The sequence below is a fragment of the Mus musculus genome, chromosome 12, assembly GCF_000001635.26.
Source record: "Mus musculus strain C57BL/6J chromosome 12, GRCm38.p6 C57BL/6J".
Taxonomy (NCBI): Eukaryota; Metazoa; Chordata; class Mammalia; order Rodentia; family Muridae; genus Mus; species Mus musculus.
Window position 1 is genome coordinate 79,936,427 of NC_000078.6, and position 15,153 is coordinate 79,951,579.

At 47.6% G+C, this 15,153-nt stretch overlaps 1 long non-coding RNA gene and 1 pseudogene across 1 annotated transcript, besides 1 other annotated feature; one reads left to right on the forward strand and one right to left on the reverse strand.

Annotated features, from left to right (window-relative positions):
- The first annotated feature begins 112 nt into the window (after positions 1-112).
- 4933435C09Rik lies at positions 113-13,065 on the forward strand. Its single transcript, XR_381736.3, has 3 exons — positions 113-1,113; positions 9,253-9,378; positions 12,566-13,065. It is a non-coding gene; the product is annotated as an RIKEN cDNA 4933435C09 gene (long non-coding RNA).
- Positions 2,743-3,254, reverse strand: Gm5654 (predicted gene 5654; annotated as a pseudogene).
- Positions 7,372-9,809: an enhancer, noted in NCBI's record as "VISTA enhancer mm1699". NCBI's record gives its function as "enhancer in: other[7/10]" and the evidence as "EXISTENCE:transgenic organism evidence [ECO:0001131][PMID:17130149]".
- Positions 13,066-15,153: the final 2,088 nt, after the last annotated feature.

Here is a 15,153-nt window from a genome sequence, read left to right on the forward strand (position 1 = left end):
CCAGGAGTAAGTATGTGTCCACACCAGGAGTGTAACAAGTGCTCCTCAGACTAGGATGAGCCCTACCAGGACTATGCTGAGACCCCCAAATTCCTCAGAGTCCATACACCACCCAAAATCAGATGAAAGTCTAAAACAAGTCATAGTGCCTAGCTCCAGAATGTTCTGGAAGGTTCTCTGAGACTGTCTCTCTAAAAGGTTGGGGTGGGGAAGAGCCCCCATAGGCCCAAGAAAGTGTCAGATTCCCCCTTTTCAGTCAACAGGAATGGAAGAGGCTTTAAGAAAAACCAAGTATTATTATTTGTTTGTTTTTACTGTGACTCAGTCTGTAGTAACTGGGTTAAAGTCCACTTTGAGACTAGGAGAACAAAAGACCTCCTGTTAGTGCTGGAAGTTTGCCTCTTAAGATATCCCTGAGGGGAACTGGGAAGAGAAAAAAAAAAAAAAAGGAGAGCCAGCAGCAGGACAGAGGAAGCTGTGGGCCTTCAGGAACACAGCCGAACTCTGGAAAGGAAAACACACTGCCTTTCATCTCTAGGCCTATCTGCACTGGCCGCTCCCTTTGCCGCTGTTTTATGGCTCACTGCAGGACACAGGCCAGTGCCCGATTCCCACACTCCTCTAACACGCTGAAACTGCCAGGGGTTATAGCAAAATAGACAAATGTCCACAGCTAACCAGACCTAGGTTCAAGAGGAGGGGGAAGAAGGGAAGGGAAAAGAAGGAGAGTTGGAGGGAGAAGAAGGGGATGACCCCACCCTACAGAACTCATTACATGTTGGGTGCTGTTCTGAGAGTACCCATGGCAACCCATTGTCTCGACACCCAAGAGGAGTCTAATGAGCTAATTCCCGGGGCCCAGAGGAAGAGGCAAGCTGGACCACTCTATTGGAGAAATCTATTCCCTTTAGTACTGTGGAGGAGTCACATGGCCAGTAGACTGAATCTTTCAGGCTACACACTAAAGCCATCTGACTCCAGCACTGGAGGACTTTATCCTTCTCTTTTCAAGTAGAAAGAGAATATTGAGGAAAGACAAGGCAAGAGTTCTCGTCCCAACCCTGCCTGTGACCTTTCTCCATCACCCTATGGAGATGTCCCACCTCCCAGATGGTAAGATGGGTCTGCACTGTGATTGCCTGTCCTGGAGTTGATCCACTATACCTTGACTGTATTGTATGAAGCCGATTGGAGACACTAAAGAAAAGACGGGAACTCCATGATGGTCTCAGAAATTCCTCCGTTAAAGCTCCTTCTCATCCTCTCTCCCTTCCAGGGCCTCCCCCCAATTAGATCTCTGCCTGCAGCTCCAGGACCTGCTCTATACAGTGTCTGGACCTTCTGGGTCTCCCAACTCACTTAATGAACACTTAGCATTTTGTTCTCTGAACAAGTTATATAATTTCTGAGTCATGATCAGACAGCAGAGATTTCTCCACCAAAACCAGAAAAGAAAGCATTGTGTGCTAAGTGCCCCTCATCTCTTTGTGGGACACCCCAGTTCTGCAGAAGTCTGCAGAAGACTGCTGCGGAGAGCCAAGATGGTTAGGAGCCTGTCCTCTAGCATCCTATTGGCTGCAGGTGACTTGAAGAGGAGTATTTGCTGCAACAAGCGAAGGCTCAGAGAGAGCTGATGTGGCTCCTTGGGCTGGCTTCGTAGGGATCGGGCCCCTTGTGCAATCACTAAACCCTGGCTTTGTGCCAATGTGCCAGTGGCCTGCATGAGGTTCATAAGTACCAAGCTGGGAATGTGAACTTCTTGGCCCACCCCAAAAGAGATAGTCCTCCCAAGCTAAGCTCAACAAGACCTGGGAAGTGTGACTTTACATGAGGCATCTTTTGTAGACAGAGCACAGGCTTTGTAAAGTGCTACAACCATTGGAGCCTTTGGCATTTCCTTTCCTTCTTGGCATGGTAAAGCCAACACTCAACACCAATTACAATACAGAGGTGACCAATTACATCGTTCTTTGTCTTCATCTTCTCCTCCTCCCCAGTGTGTGTGTGTGTGTGTGTGTGTGTGTGTGTGTGTGTATGCTCACATTAACATGCAGGTATACATGTGTGTTCAGATGCTTGTGTACATACATGTATGTGGTACATAGAGGCCAGAGGATAGTCTCAGAAATACCATCCACCTTATTTTGAGACAAGGTTTCTCACTAGGCTGAAGCTCACCAATTAGTCTAACCTGGCTGCCCAGTGAGCCACAGGTATCTACCTGTGTCTACCTCCCTAATGCTGGGACTACAAGCATGTGATACTATGCCTGGATAGTGGTTCTGTTTGGTTTGGTTTGGTTTGGTTTTCTGGTACTGAGGATCAAACACAGGTCCTGGATATTGTAAGGCAAAACATTTACCTACTAAGCCATCTCTCAGATCTCATCTTAGTGGTATGCCCTGATAGTCTCTGCATTTAGAAAGAGTTTGACTTCTGAGCATATGGCTGGGTCCTGCACAGGATCGGGGTACTACTGAACAGCTCTGGAGAAGTTCTTAAGAAAAGGTTCCTGCAGATCGCAACCTGGGCAATTGCCTGTTTTCTTGGTTTGATATATATGTGTGTGTGTGTGTGTGTGTGTGTGTGTGTGTGTGTGTGTGTGTGTGTGTGTATATACACATACATACACACACACACACACACACACACATATATATATATATATATATATATATACACACACACGCATATATATATATATGACAGTCTGAAGTTTTATTCAGTGGGTCTCTGTGTCTAGAAGAAGGTGTTGGGCCTCTTGGTGGTGAAGCGTGGCTTGTGCTGACTTGTGCGGTGGGGCAGTGGGAATTTGATCTTGAAGTCATGGAACTGCTTGACAGCTGGCTGGCGGCATTTGCCAGATGCAATCTCTTCCACCTTCATGATATGGATGGAGAGTGTGCATGCACGGTGTCTGACACTCGTGGCGAAGTAGCACTGTGTGACTGCGCCAGCAGTGGTCAGGTCTCAGTACTTCCGGCACATGTTCTGTGTGCCACTGCAGGAGTCGTAGTGCAGCCAGATGCTGAAGCTCTTCACGAGCAGGGGTGACTTCTCAAACACCTGCCCGCAGTACACAATCTCCCCGGATGACTTCATCTTCTTCAGCTGCAACACAAACCACCAGAAGCGAGACTTGGCCACCACATGGTTGGGTGCAAAGATTCACATATGGTACAGTGGTGATATGTGGCATTTTGGGGTTGGCAAGTAGCCAACCCTACCGCCTTGGATTCTCAAAGCATGCCCGACACCATCGTGGCACTGCGTGCTCATTCACTGCCAGTCACAAAAGGCTGGCCTAATCATTGATCTCAGCATTTGCTTATGGTAAATAAATTATCAGAGCTAGATGATGGTGGTACTTGCCTTTAATCCCAGTACTCAGGAGGCAGAGGCAGGAGGATCTCTGAGTTTGAGGTCAGCCTGGTCTACAGATTGAGTTCCAAGACAACCTGGGCTACACAGAGGAAACCTGTCACAAAAAAATATAGATAGATAGATAGATAGATAGATAGATAGATAGATAGATAGATAGATAATCTAATCAGAAGTAAGATGTTGGTGTCTCTTTGTGGTCCAACACCAAGCATACGGAAGTTCCACAGCTGGCTCCAGGATTCCTCTATCATTATCCTGCAGCTACCTACTGAAGCATCAGATGCTGTAGCCACAGATGGACAAGGTCATCAAGGAGAGCAGGAATATTAGTAAGCTGTGGGTGATTTGGAATGACCCAGTCACAGAGGGTAGGGCCCTCACTACAGACACCTGGTGACTTTGATTGACAGTGGCATTCTCATCCTTCAGCAGTGTCCATGTGTAGTATCTTCCACCAACTTACCCCTAAAGGATCCTGGGAGAGGGCACTTTGAATTCTTTGGAGAAAGGCCTTTATAAATATAAAGATGACTAAAGGCTATCAGTTGGCTAACTCTCAAAAGACATTAATGGGGTCAAGCCTGAATATCTTGAAGACTGAGTTTAATTCTTTATTTGGATATTTATGCACAGAACTCCCATTAGTCAACTCTACTGCCCGATCAAATGGTTATTATGGTCTATTTTCATCTCCATATAATCACAATGGTGGTCCACCAAACACTGCCTTCCTCCTGTACCTGCCCACTGTCTTCTCTCCTGTGTGTTAAACCCAATGACTGGTGCTTGTTCTTTATTCTTCTGTCCTCTATGCAATGGAACTTTGGTCATTAGCTTCTCTTCACCTGTCTAGTTCCATCTGTCTAGTTCTATGGTTTCCTAAAACTTAGTGGCTTTATTTCAGTTGTATCAGTACTGGGGATTGAATCCAGGGACTTACATATTATGCAAATGCCTTACTACTGAGTATCTGCCCACTATATATGTATATATATATATATATATATATATGTGTGTGTATATATATATATATGTATATATATATATATATATATATATATATATATATTGTGTGTGTATGTGTGCACACGCACATGGATGTGAGTGTATGTATTTGTGTGTATGTGCATTTACATGCATGTGGAGGCCAGAGATCAACCTCTGGTGTCATTTCTCGGTAGCTATCCACTTTGTCTTGTTGAGTCAGAGTCTTTTACTGGGACTTAGAGATTGCTGACTAGACTAGGCTGGCTGACCAGCAAGCTCCTGGGATCCAGCCACCTCCCTGTCTGCACGAGCAGCCATCCTGGCTTTTTTACACAAGTGCTAGAAACCAAACTTAGCTCCTAATGCTTAGCAAGTACTTAAGGGACTGAGCTGTATTCTCAACCCTTATTTACATCCTATTTACATATTTATCTTGAAATAGTTAGTGTCCCTTCTGTCTCTCTCTTTAGCACTAAGTTGCCCAGAACTGCCTTTCACAAGGTAGGCATTCAATTATTTGTGTATTGATTTACTCTGTGTGTGTGTCTGTGTGTGTGTGTGTGTGTGTGAGAGAGGCAAGAGTTATACATGTGTGCATACATGTTCATGTGTGCATGTACATGGGTACACATGTATGTCAATATGTCAAGGACAGAGACCAGCATCAAGTGTCTTCTTCAATCCCTTCTTTATTTGTTTTGAAACAGCCTCTTGTTGAGCCTGGAGCTTACTGATTGGCTAGACCGTTGGCCAACAAGCCTTATGTTTTATCCTCCCTATCTCCACCTCCCAAGTAGCAGGACTACAGGAGCTACTAATCATGCCCAGCTTTTTACTTGGGTGCTGGGGATCCAAACCCAAGTCCTCAGGTTTACACAGCAAGCACTCTATAGACCAAGGCACCTCCCCACCCCGGATTTAATTTTTTTCACTAATACCTATATCAAACTTATCTGAGATATTAAGGTCTGGGAACTCTATGCAGTCCTATGAACTATATGAGCTATGGCATCAAAACCTCTTTCCATTTTTGTTACATTTCTTTATTCTCTCTCTCTCTCTCTCTCTCTCTCTCTCTCTCTCTCTCTCTCTCTCTCTCTCTCTCTCTGTGTGTGTGTGTGTGTGTACCTGTGTACATGCTGGTCAGAGGACGACTTACAGGCATCACATTCTTTCTTATCACCATAAAAGTCCTGGAGGCCAGCTGAACTCTGGCCACTGGGCATGACAATGAGCCTCTTTACCTGCCGAGCCATCTGGCTCGCTGTCTACTTTTATTTTGAAGGTACAAATGTGGGGAGAGCTTCAGAATCAGGAAGAGCATTTAGACTTCAGAACACTGATGGCAGCCCTTAGGAATGGATTGGGGTAGCCTCTGTTTCATTTGTAGACTTCTCTGTGTTTTCTAACTTGTCCTCTATAGCCACAGGTGACTTTTACGATCATAAAATGCTGCCTATGGTTGGTTTTTTCCCCTTCATTTTTTTTTATTTCTGAATCTGGTATTTAGGTCTCTCTCTCTCTCTCTCTCTCTCTCTCTCTCTCTCTCTCTCTCTCCCCCCCTCAGCATACCTCTGGGTTTCTCTCTGAAAATAAGGTGACCCAGGATGGAGGCCTTACAGACAGCTATGAGGTCATAAAAAGAAAAGTTAACTACAAACAGTTAGGTTTTAATTACATGTGGTGTCAGGTGACTGTAGGACTTGCAATGACAGCATTTGAAGGGTTAATGGTGCCACTACAAACCATCATTAGGAAGGAGCAAGGATTCAGGGACATAGCCTCTCCCCTCAGGCCACTCCTTCAGTCTGCCTTGCCCTGCCCGCTGATGCTGGTCCTGGACCTGGACTGTCTTTTAGTGTGTTGTCAGGCTGTGTGTGCCAAACACTCAGCCTCGGTGGAAGCGACTGTTCCTTGAACTTTGCTACACCCCCCGCCTGCTGGGGTCTCGGGAGGGAAGCATTCACCTCTAGCCCAGATGAAATGGAGCTTCAGTAAACCACAGTGGCCTTGGGCTCTGAACTAAGTATTTCTTAGACTGCCAGCATCACTCTCCACGGAGTGTCATATAACTCCCAAATATGTGAAGAGGAAACCAAAGAGCTGAGGAACACAGATGTCCTGTGGCTGGAGAGGCCATCTAGAAAGTGGCCGTTCACTGAGACACCAGGTGTGTGAGAGGAACAGGACGCCTATGAGAAGGTGGGGGATCCCAGAACAAGGAGGCCAGAATTCCAGGAAATTTGTGCTTCACGAAGCCAAGTTTGTAAAATCCTCCCCTGACCCCTCCCGTTCTGGAAAGCATCCTACACAAACTGCTGGGGTTTCCAGTCTGATATTTGATAAGCACAAATCAGCTGAAGCTATTTTGGAGACCTGGGGTTTTGTATGGTTAATGATGGTCAGGGGGGACCTTCTCATCTCCTTCAACGTCTCGCCAGTGGCTGCCCTGCTGGGCTCTTGCCCACACCAGCCCTCCACTGAGGTATGCTTTCTTCACAGGGCCACTTCCTCACTGGCTCATGTCACCAGCAGCCTTGCTTCTGCCCTGACTCTCAGCATCTGTGACCATAGAAAATGACCCCACACACACAACACACCCTGGTCCCTTCTTTCTTCTCCCAAATCACCCAATCCCAGAGTTGGAGAAAATCCCAGACACATCAACCAGCCTTTTCAGTGATATACGATGGACCTTGTGGCCCAAGCTCCTATGATCAGGACAAGACTGGCTCTAGCCTTGGGTGCAGTTTTGTTCTAAGAGCCTGGCCTGTAGTAGGTTCCATAAGCCAGTGGTAAGTGAGTGAACAAGTGAATGAATGAATGAATGAATGAGTAATTCATTCCCTTGGTCTTGCTTTTTCTTCCGACCAAATGGGTCCCATCACTTCTCTGTGCTTTTCTAGAGACTCTGCCTCCTCAGACAACCTTGTGGTGTGACAGGGCTGGCCCAGGGTCTCTCTTATGGCTTTAAGGAAAAGACATCCAGATTCAAGTATACCAATGATGGCAGCCTTGTGCTGGTTTCCACAAACTTGGTGTGAACCTTGGCTTGAATAAGGGAAATCTCTTCTCCCACAGTGCTGTAGACAAGATGCTGTTAACAGGGACTCCTTCCAGGCACTCTGAGGCAGAGTGTGGTCCAGGCCTTCCTTCTAGCTTCTCCTGTTGCCTGCAATCCCTGGGCACGTGTTCAGTGAGCATGGTGGTATGAATGAGAAAGCCTACCATAGGCTTATCATCTGAGACCACAAATGTGCACCACCACATCTAGATCTTTACATAGGCTCTGGGGATGGAGCATGGATGGTTAGGCTTGCGCAGACAAGCATTTTTAACTGCTAAGCCATCCCCCCCCAGCTCTCCGTTTTGCTTTTCTTCATGTGTCTTCTGTGTCCTCCCCCCCGAGTCTCCTGTTTCTTCTTGTCGCAGTCCTCATTTCACATCCTATATCTATGCTCGCACCCACAGATCTACATATAAACATCACAGGCTAAGATCTGATAGGACAGAGAACATACGGTGTTCTCTTCCTGAATCTGGGCCACCTCATTGAGTATAATTTCCAGGTCCACACATTTTCCTGCAAGTTTCATAATTTTGTCTTTCTTTACAGCCGAATGAAATGCCATCACGTATAAGTACCACATGTTCGCAATGCGTTTGTGTGTTGATGGCCATCTAAGCATGCTCTAATTCCCTGTTACTGTGAGTAGTGTAGCGACACACACAGATATGCAGGTATCTGATGCAGCCCAGGAGTGGGATAGATGGGTAAACTCCTAGTCCAGCCACAGACCACAGACCACAGACACATTCTTCTAAAAGACTTTCTGGGGACACTTTTCAGATCCTGGGGACACTTTTCCCTTCAGGAAAGTCATGGGAAAAGAGAGGCAGGCAGCAGCAGTTGGCCTGTCTTCCTCCACCCTTAGCAAGGCCACAGAAACCTTGCCCCAGCCCTATCCTCTGGAGGAAGTCAGTCAGCCTCACCCTGCCCCTCTGTCCCAGGCCCTCGGAGGCTCCCCACCCCCACTGCTCTTTTCTGTTTACACTGGGAGTTGAGCTTCTGCAGAGCTTAAGTGCAGTTCTGGCCCTTTTGTTTGTTTTGAAGTCAAGTTACAACTTTGCTCCCGGATTTATTGCAAATTCCATTTATCTCCCTCTGCCCTGGGTCTCTCTGTGCAAATCCTTTAGGTCTTCTCTCCCCACTGAGGACAAATGTCAATTGACACAGGAAAGGATAGGCGTGTACAGATGTGGGGGAGGGACGCACAAGGGCCAGAGCTGTCCCCAGGCTGGTAGCACAGGAGACTCACAGATAACCCAAGGTGGGCAGGCACAGCAGTCTGCCCATCACACACACACACACACACACACACACACACCCATTTTTCATAGACCTTAATAGGAAAGGAGAGCCAGGCCCAAAGAAATCCCAGTCCTGAGGGGTAAAGTAAACAAAGGGAGGTTCTGGTCTGAGGAGAGAAGCCTGTGGCAATTTTTAGCAGGAAGTGGTGTGAGGCCAAGGGTCCTGGGAGGCCTGGAATGGAAGCTCCTTGGAGTTGATCTGACAAGGGCTGAGGGCCTGAGAGTTGGGTATGGGTTCGAGTCCAGGCCTTGCTGGGAGAGCACAGCCTCAGAGAACCTGCTTCCTTCACGTGGCTATCTCAGGTCTCTCCAAACCCCACTGTGCCCGTAAACTGCTGCCGAAGAGCAAACATCACCACATGAATCTCACTAGGGAAAGAAAGAATCAAACTGAGCTGAACAAATTGGAACCGGGAAATCCCACTGTGCTGTCCGTCTGTTGGCGGTGGTGGCAGCGGCTTGTCCTTCCAAGACAGGAAGTGCTGATGGCCTGTCTCTTCCTTGCCTAAGGTCCCTGGCATGCAGAAGACACTTGAGTGGAGTAAAAGAGGCTGACCCTTCCCCTTTCCACCCCTAGCCAGGGGACCAGACAAGGGGTTAGAGTGCCCTGGAGCAGGCTCTGGTGGTGGGCAGCAGGTAAGAAGAGACACTTTTCCAAAATGTCTTCCCCGGGGCATCACCCAAGTCATAAAGCTAGAACCTTAGCCTCTCAGCCAAGGACCCCACAAAGCAGGGTTAGGGAGAGAGGACAGAGCACCCCACCCCTTACCTCTGAGAGCACCCATTGCACCTCTAAGTGCTGTTGTATGGGAGAAGCACTTCTCCACACAGGGCACTGGGCTCCATTCACAGTCTGTCAGGACTTGATTCGTCCTTGGTCTCTAATCAACTGGGCCACTGGCCCAGCCTCTCCCTGCCTCTCGCCATCCATCCTCCTGCATCAACCACATTTCTCCAGACACAACACCGCCTCTTAATAGGCTCAACAGCTTACTTACTGTGTGCCTTGGACATCCACTCCCCCAGGTTCTGCCCCACACCAATTTCTGTGGTTCTCTGTGCATCCCTCATTCCCTGCTCCCCTCGTGTCCCCTTGCAAGCTTTTCTGTGTCCCCTCAATCCCTCTGTCCCTAACTTCCTCAAGGCTGTCAAGAAGGACCCACCTAAATCAATCTTTGCACCCTCTCTGAACCTGAAGCTGTCTTGTCTGACCCTGCAGGGAGGCTAGGCACCATACCATGCTGGGGGTGGATCAACACCTGGGCAGCTGCCCCTGAGAACTGCACCTTTCTCAGATTCCTCGACTCTGCCCCAACCTCCATTTTTCCTCTGTAGAACATCTCATGGCCCTCTTTGGTAGGGCTCTGTCTGGTCTTTCCTCAGACCCTTTCTGGCCTCTCCTGGCTCACCTCAGAGTCCCTTCATATGGCTGCTTACCTTCCTTCATGCCAGGGCAGCAGGTGTCCCCACCTCCTCTGCAAACTAAACTTACTTACCTGGCCCAGTATTGCCCCTGGCCTTCCACACCGGTCATCTGAGCCTCCTTCTTTCCTGGATCAGAGGCTGCATGTTCAGGTTCTGCTGCGATTCAAAGGTACACTCGTGGTCATCCTTGAGTGGCAGTACCCCAGAGCATGGCTGCCTCTTCCCTTGGGCTGGAATGGCTTCCCTCAGACCTGCTTTCTGCCCACTTGGCACCTTCTGGTTCCAGAACACACTTCCCATAGGGTCCTGCAAACCTTCTGCGTCTACTCCTTTCCTCAGGCCCAGCCCACGCACCTTCCTCGCAGCCGCCTCCTGGGGGCGCTGTGCCTCCAGACCACCATCTGGATTCTACCTTGGGATCACCTGGCTTCTCTCTGCCAGTCTTCCGCTGTCCTCCTCCTCTGTACACGCCAACCTACCTCTCTGCCAACCCAGCCCCCTTCCTCGTCCTCATCACCCAGAGTCACGTCTCCTGCCGTTACTTCCATGAACCTCCATCTCTAGCTACTGAAATTCCCACAATTCTACTGAAACTCCCACTACTGCTGGCCGCATCTCCACAGACACCATGGAGAACTGCAGGAAACCAAATCAAACATCTCTCAGACTCATGTCTCTTCTTGAGACTGCTTGACCACACTAGCTCTCCAGCCTCCCCACTGGCAAGGCTGAAATCTGCCCCTTGAAGTTAGTATTAGCTTCCACAAACCCAAGCAATCTAATTCGGAATATATACACATATATGTATATATACATATACATTATATAATATATGCATATAATATATGTACATGTACACATATGTATACATACATATATGTATACATATACATGTGTGCTTATATATTGTATATGTATATTTTTATATGTGTATATGCATATATGTATATATACCTTCATATTCTAATGTTATCTAAATTAAAGCCCTCAGTCTTTTCTCTCCCAGACTTTTCTCTCGGCCTCTGAGTTTTTTCTCTTACGGTCTATTTATCTGTGGACACAGGGTCCTTCGCAGCAACCCATCTTCCCTTTAGAAACTAAGGAGGACTCCATAGTGTATGTGGTTCCCTAGCCAGGGTCAGGGCCTTGCCTTGCTGCCAGCCTGATTCTTGCCACCTGTTGCCTGCAGCCGTTGGCTCAGGACCTGAGTCTAGACTCTAGCCACCTACTCCCCACTTACAGAGCTAGCCAAGCCCTCACATACACAGTTTTCTGCTCACCCATTTTGTCTGCCATTTTGACACCTCTCTTCCTTGTTTGCTACATTGTATTTCCCAGTCTTGCTCAAAGCCTTGCTCTTCCAAGAAACCTGCAGACCTCCAAAAGAACAGCTCCCCTCCTTCATCCCCAAGGAGAGCAACATCTGAGCCGGCCTCATCTCCCTGCGTGCACAGCCCTGGCTGACCAGAGAACCGTTCTTAATGTCATATGTATACCATACATATTTAACTAAAGCCAGTTGCGTTTGAATTGGATCTTGTTCTCAGATTTAGCCAAAGTTCTCCGTTGCCAAAACTGAGGACAGAGTCAGGGAGTAAGATAGCCCCAGGCTTCTAATCCCTGATTCAGTACCCAGAAAATTAAGGAATCCCTGACTCAGTGGCCCAAAGTCTTGCATGTGCCCTCTGTAGGTATACTGACGTCACTTAGGACCGTCCTCCTACCAACTGGGTGGACTGGAGTCAGAACAGAGAGACCTTGGACATGCAGCTGGGGCTCAGTCTCTTTCCCAGTTACCTCTGAGAACGTGTCATTCTGTTCTCGGAACCTCTAGGGCGATTGCTTACATCTGACTTTCAGCATCGGAGGCTACTGTCTTACAGGCTCTGTGGTGGATAACCTCTTTCCTGTTCTCTAGGCCTTCCTCTGCCCCTCCAAGTCTTGCTGCTCCCTCTACATTCCGTCCCCTCTAGCTGGGTCTCCTGCAGACAAAGTTTCTCCTATTGGCACAATCTTCAATGGAGAGAATCTCTGGAGCTTACAGAACTGTGTAACTCCTGGAGAGACTGTGGGGCAGGGCGGGGAGTGAGACAGAGACGGAGGCCACATCAGTCCATGGCTTTAGCAAAAGGGAAGGGGATACAGCCTGACTGTGACAGTCGGCACTGTAGTCTCACATACAAATTTGAAAAAAAGCTAAATTTTGTCACTGGAGGGAGGGGTCCACGTGTCCTCATGCCTTGGTGATGCACAGTGCAGCTCACTCTCAGCCTCCCGCCATCAGATTTGACATAGGACATCCCAGGGCCCCCTGGACCCCACCTCTGTTTCTTAGTCTCCCTGATTCCAGTCTAGCTCTACTCTTATCCCAAATCCAATGCACTATGTTCTTTTTGAGGAGGAAGAAGTTGGTATATTCACATCCACAAAAGCCAGAAGGATCTGTATGAGGCTCAGACCCTGTCACGAATGCCAAAGAACAGGCCAAATAAATAAAAAGATCATGGCAGTCGAGGCCGCAGGAACTGCTGTGAGTGGCTGACCTACACGTTTTGAAAAAAAGTCTTCATGATGCTCTGTGCAACTTGGAACAGAAAGCAGCCGAAGCTGTCAGGGAGCCGGTGTTCTCCGTCAAGGGTGAGCTGGAGCAGGCTGACCCGGGAACGGGCAGTCACAGCTGAGTGCATCGGCTTGCGTGGGAAGGCCAGCTGGCTCAATGGGGCCCAGGAGACAGTCTGACGAGGGAAGAATTCCTGTGTTTGGAATTGGGCTTGAAAAGTCCCCTGTTTGTAGCACTCGACTCACAGAAGAGCAGAAAGAATTTCCAGCTGTCATCAGGGCACAGAAAGTCTTCCTGACTCTGTCTGGGGCGCTCTCTCTCTCTCTCTCTCTCTCTCTCTCTCTCTCTCTCTGTGTGTGTGTGTGTGTGTGTGTGTGTGTGTGTGTGTGTGTGTGTGTGTGTTTGAGACTCTCCTATCCCTCCTCCTGGCCTGGTTAACATATCAAGTTCCTGGAGGGGTCAGCTCCAGGGCCACATGACTCCTTGCTGTCAAGAAAAGCAAGCAGGCCAGGCCTGGCAGCACAGGTCTCTAGACCTGCTCAAGAGACTGAGGCAGGACAATCTCAAGTTCAAAGCTAGCCTGGACAATTTAGCAGAAGTGAAAAGGGGGTGGGGGAAAGTACACATATATTCACATGCGTATGCTTCAATAGTATGATAGTACTATATAATATACATAGTGCATGTGATATAATATGTATTATAGAGTCCTGTGGTAGAGCACTTACTTGCCTAGGGGATATGTGACCCTTTGATTGCAGTTGTGGAGAGAGAGGGAGAAAAGCACCGATGTCATGTGGCTCCTCTTATAAGAGGTATGTATCTTAATTAAATTCATAAATAGGAAGTATAATTGTGGCTGCTACGTGTTGGGAGAAAATCATCGGTTTGTGGGAACAGAGTTTCATGTTTTTCAAGATGAAAAAGTTTTGGAGACAGATGGTGGTGTTGGTTACAAATAGGTGTGAATGTACTTAAGGCCACAGAATTGCATGTTTTAAATTGGCTGGAATACAGGCCAAGGAGATGGCTCATTTGGTAAAGCACTGCTAATGTAAGCGTGAAGACCTGAGATCAGACCCCCAAAACTCAAGTTAAAAAAGTCAGGCTCAGTGGCTTGTGCTTGTAATATCAGCTCCTAGAAGAGAGAAGCAGGGAAATCCCTAGGGCTCCCTAGCCTAGGCTACCGATGAGTTCCACACCAGTAAGACTTCTCAAGCAGGGCGATGGCTCCTGAGAAACAGCACCCAAGGTTGTTCCCTGTCCACATACATGCATTCATCATACATACATGGATACATCATACACATACACGCAATACATACGTCATACACATACATACATAATACATACATGTATCATTCATATACCATATATACATATGTGCACACACACAGCCCCAAATCATCTATTTTAAGTTATTTATATTTTACCAAAATTGGGCTGGGGTGAGGGGAAGCTGAGATAGAAAGAAGAAGAAAAGGAAGAGGTAAAAAAAAAAAAAGAAGGGAGGAAAGAAGGAAGGGAAGGAGGAAAGAAGGAAGGGCAGGAGGACCAGGGAACTCAGTTCTGATCACAGCACAGCTGGCAAAAGGCAGTCATGTGACTCAGACCCTGACTCCAAAGAGAGGAATGTCCACACATCCCTGCTGGAGAAAATGGATTCGCAGACAGCATGATAAAAGTGGGGAGCACATGAGGCCAAGCCACGTAACCCCTGGATCCTCCCCATGACTAATAACTGAGGTAATTGTGTACAACACAGACTAATCGAAGCCTTTCATTGGAAGTTACTCATTAAAAGCCTATGGCCCTTCGTAATGTCCTTGTAGGCTGTGGGTAAGAGGCCATCTCTCCATAACCTGTTCAAACACACAACTTAGTTGTTCTAAGCGAGACTCTATTTTGGGGACCTGAGCCTTAGAGACTGTCATTGTACGGCCAGATCAAGATCAATCGAGTCTGGAAATGCTTTCTGGAAGTTGCAAAGCACTTTTCCATCATCCTTTATCCTTTTAACCGAGCCTGGTTATGGAGCAAGTTAGCAATAGACAGTAAAGAAATAATACCATAGGAAAATAACCATGGCTGCTAAAACACAAAGCTCAAGTCTCCGCCACGGGTCGTGGAGGAAGCCTGCAGGAACCATGCTGAGAACCAGACAGATGTCCTTGAGTGTGGACTCTTGAGAAAAGAGATTCAACTTGGCAGGAAGGTCAACCTGAATCAGGCCAGATGTGGGTGGGACACAAAGTCACTTCTATCAGATCCTTATATTTTTAAGTTGAGTTGTAACTCACGTGATTAAAATTTACTATTTTAAAGCATATGGTCCAGTAGGTTTTAGTAATGTAGGGGAGAAGGAAAACATATTCCCTTCGCCCTTTGCCCTCTCAAGGGTCACTGGAGTGAACTGTCAGCACAGA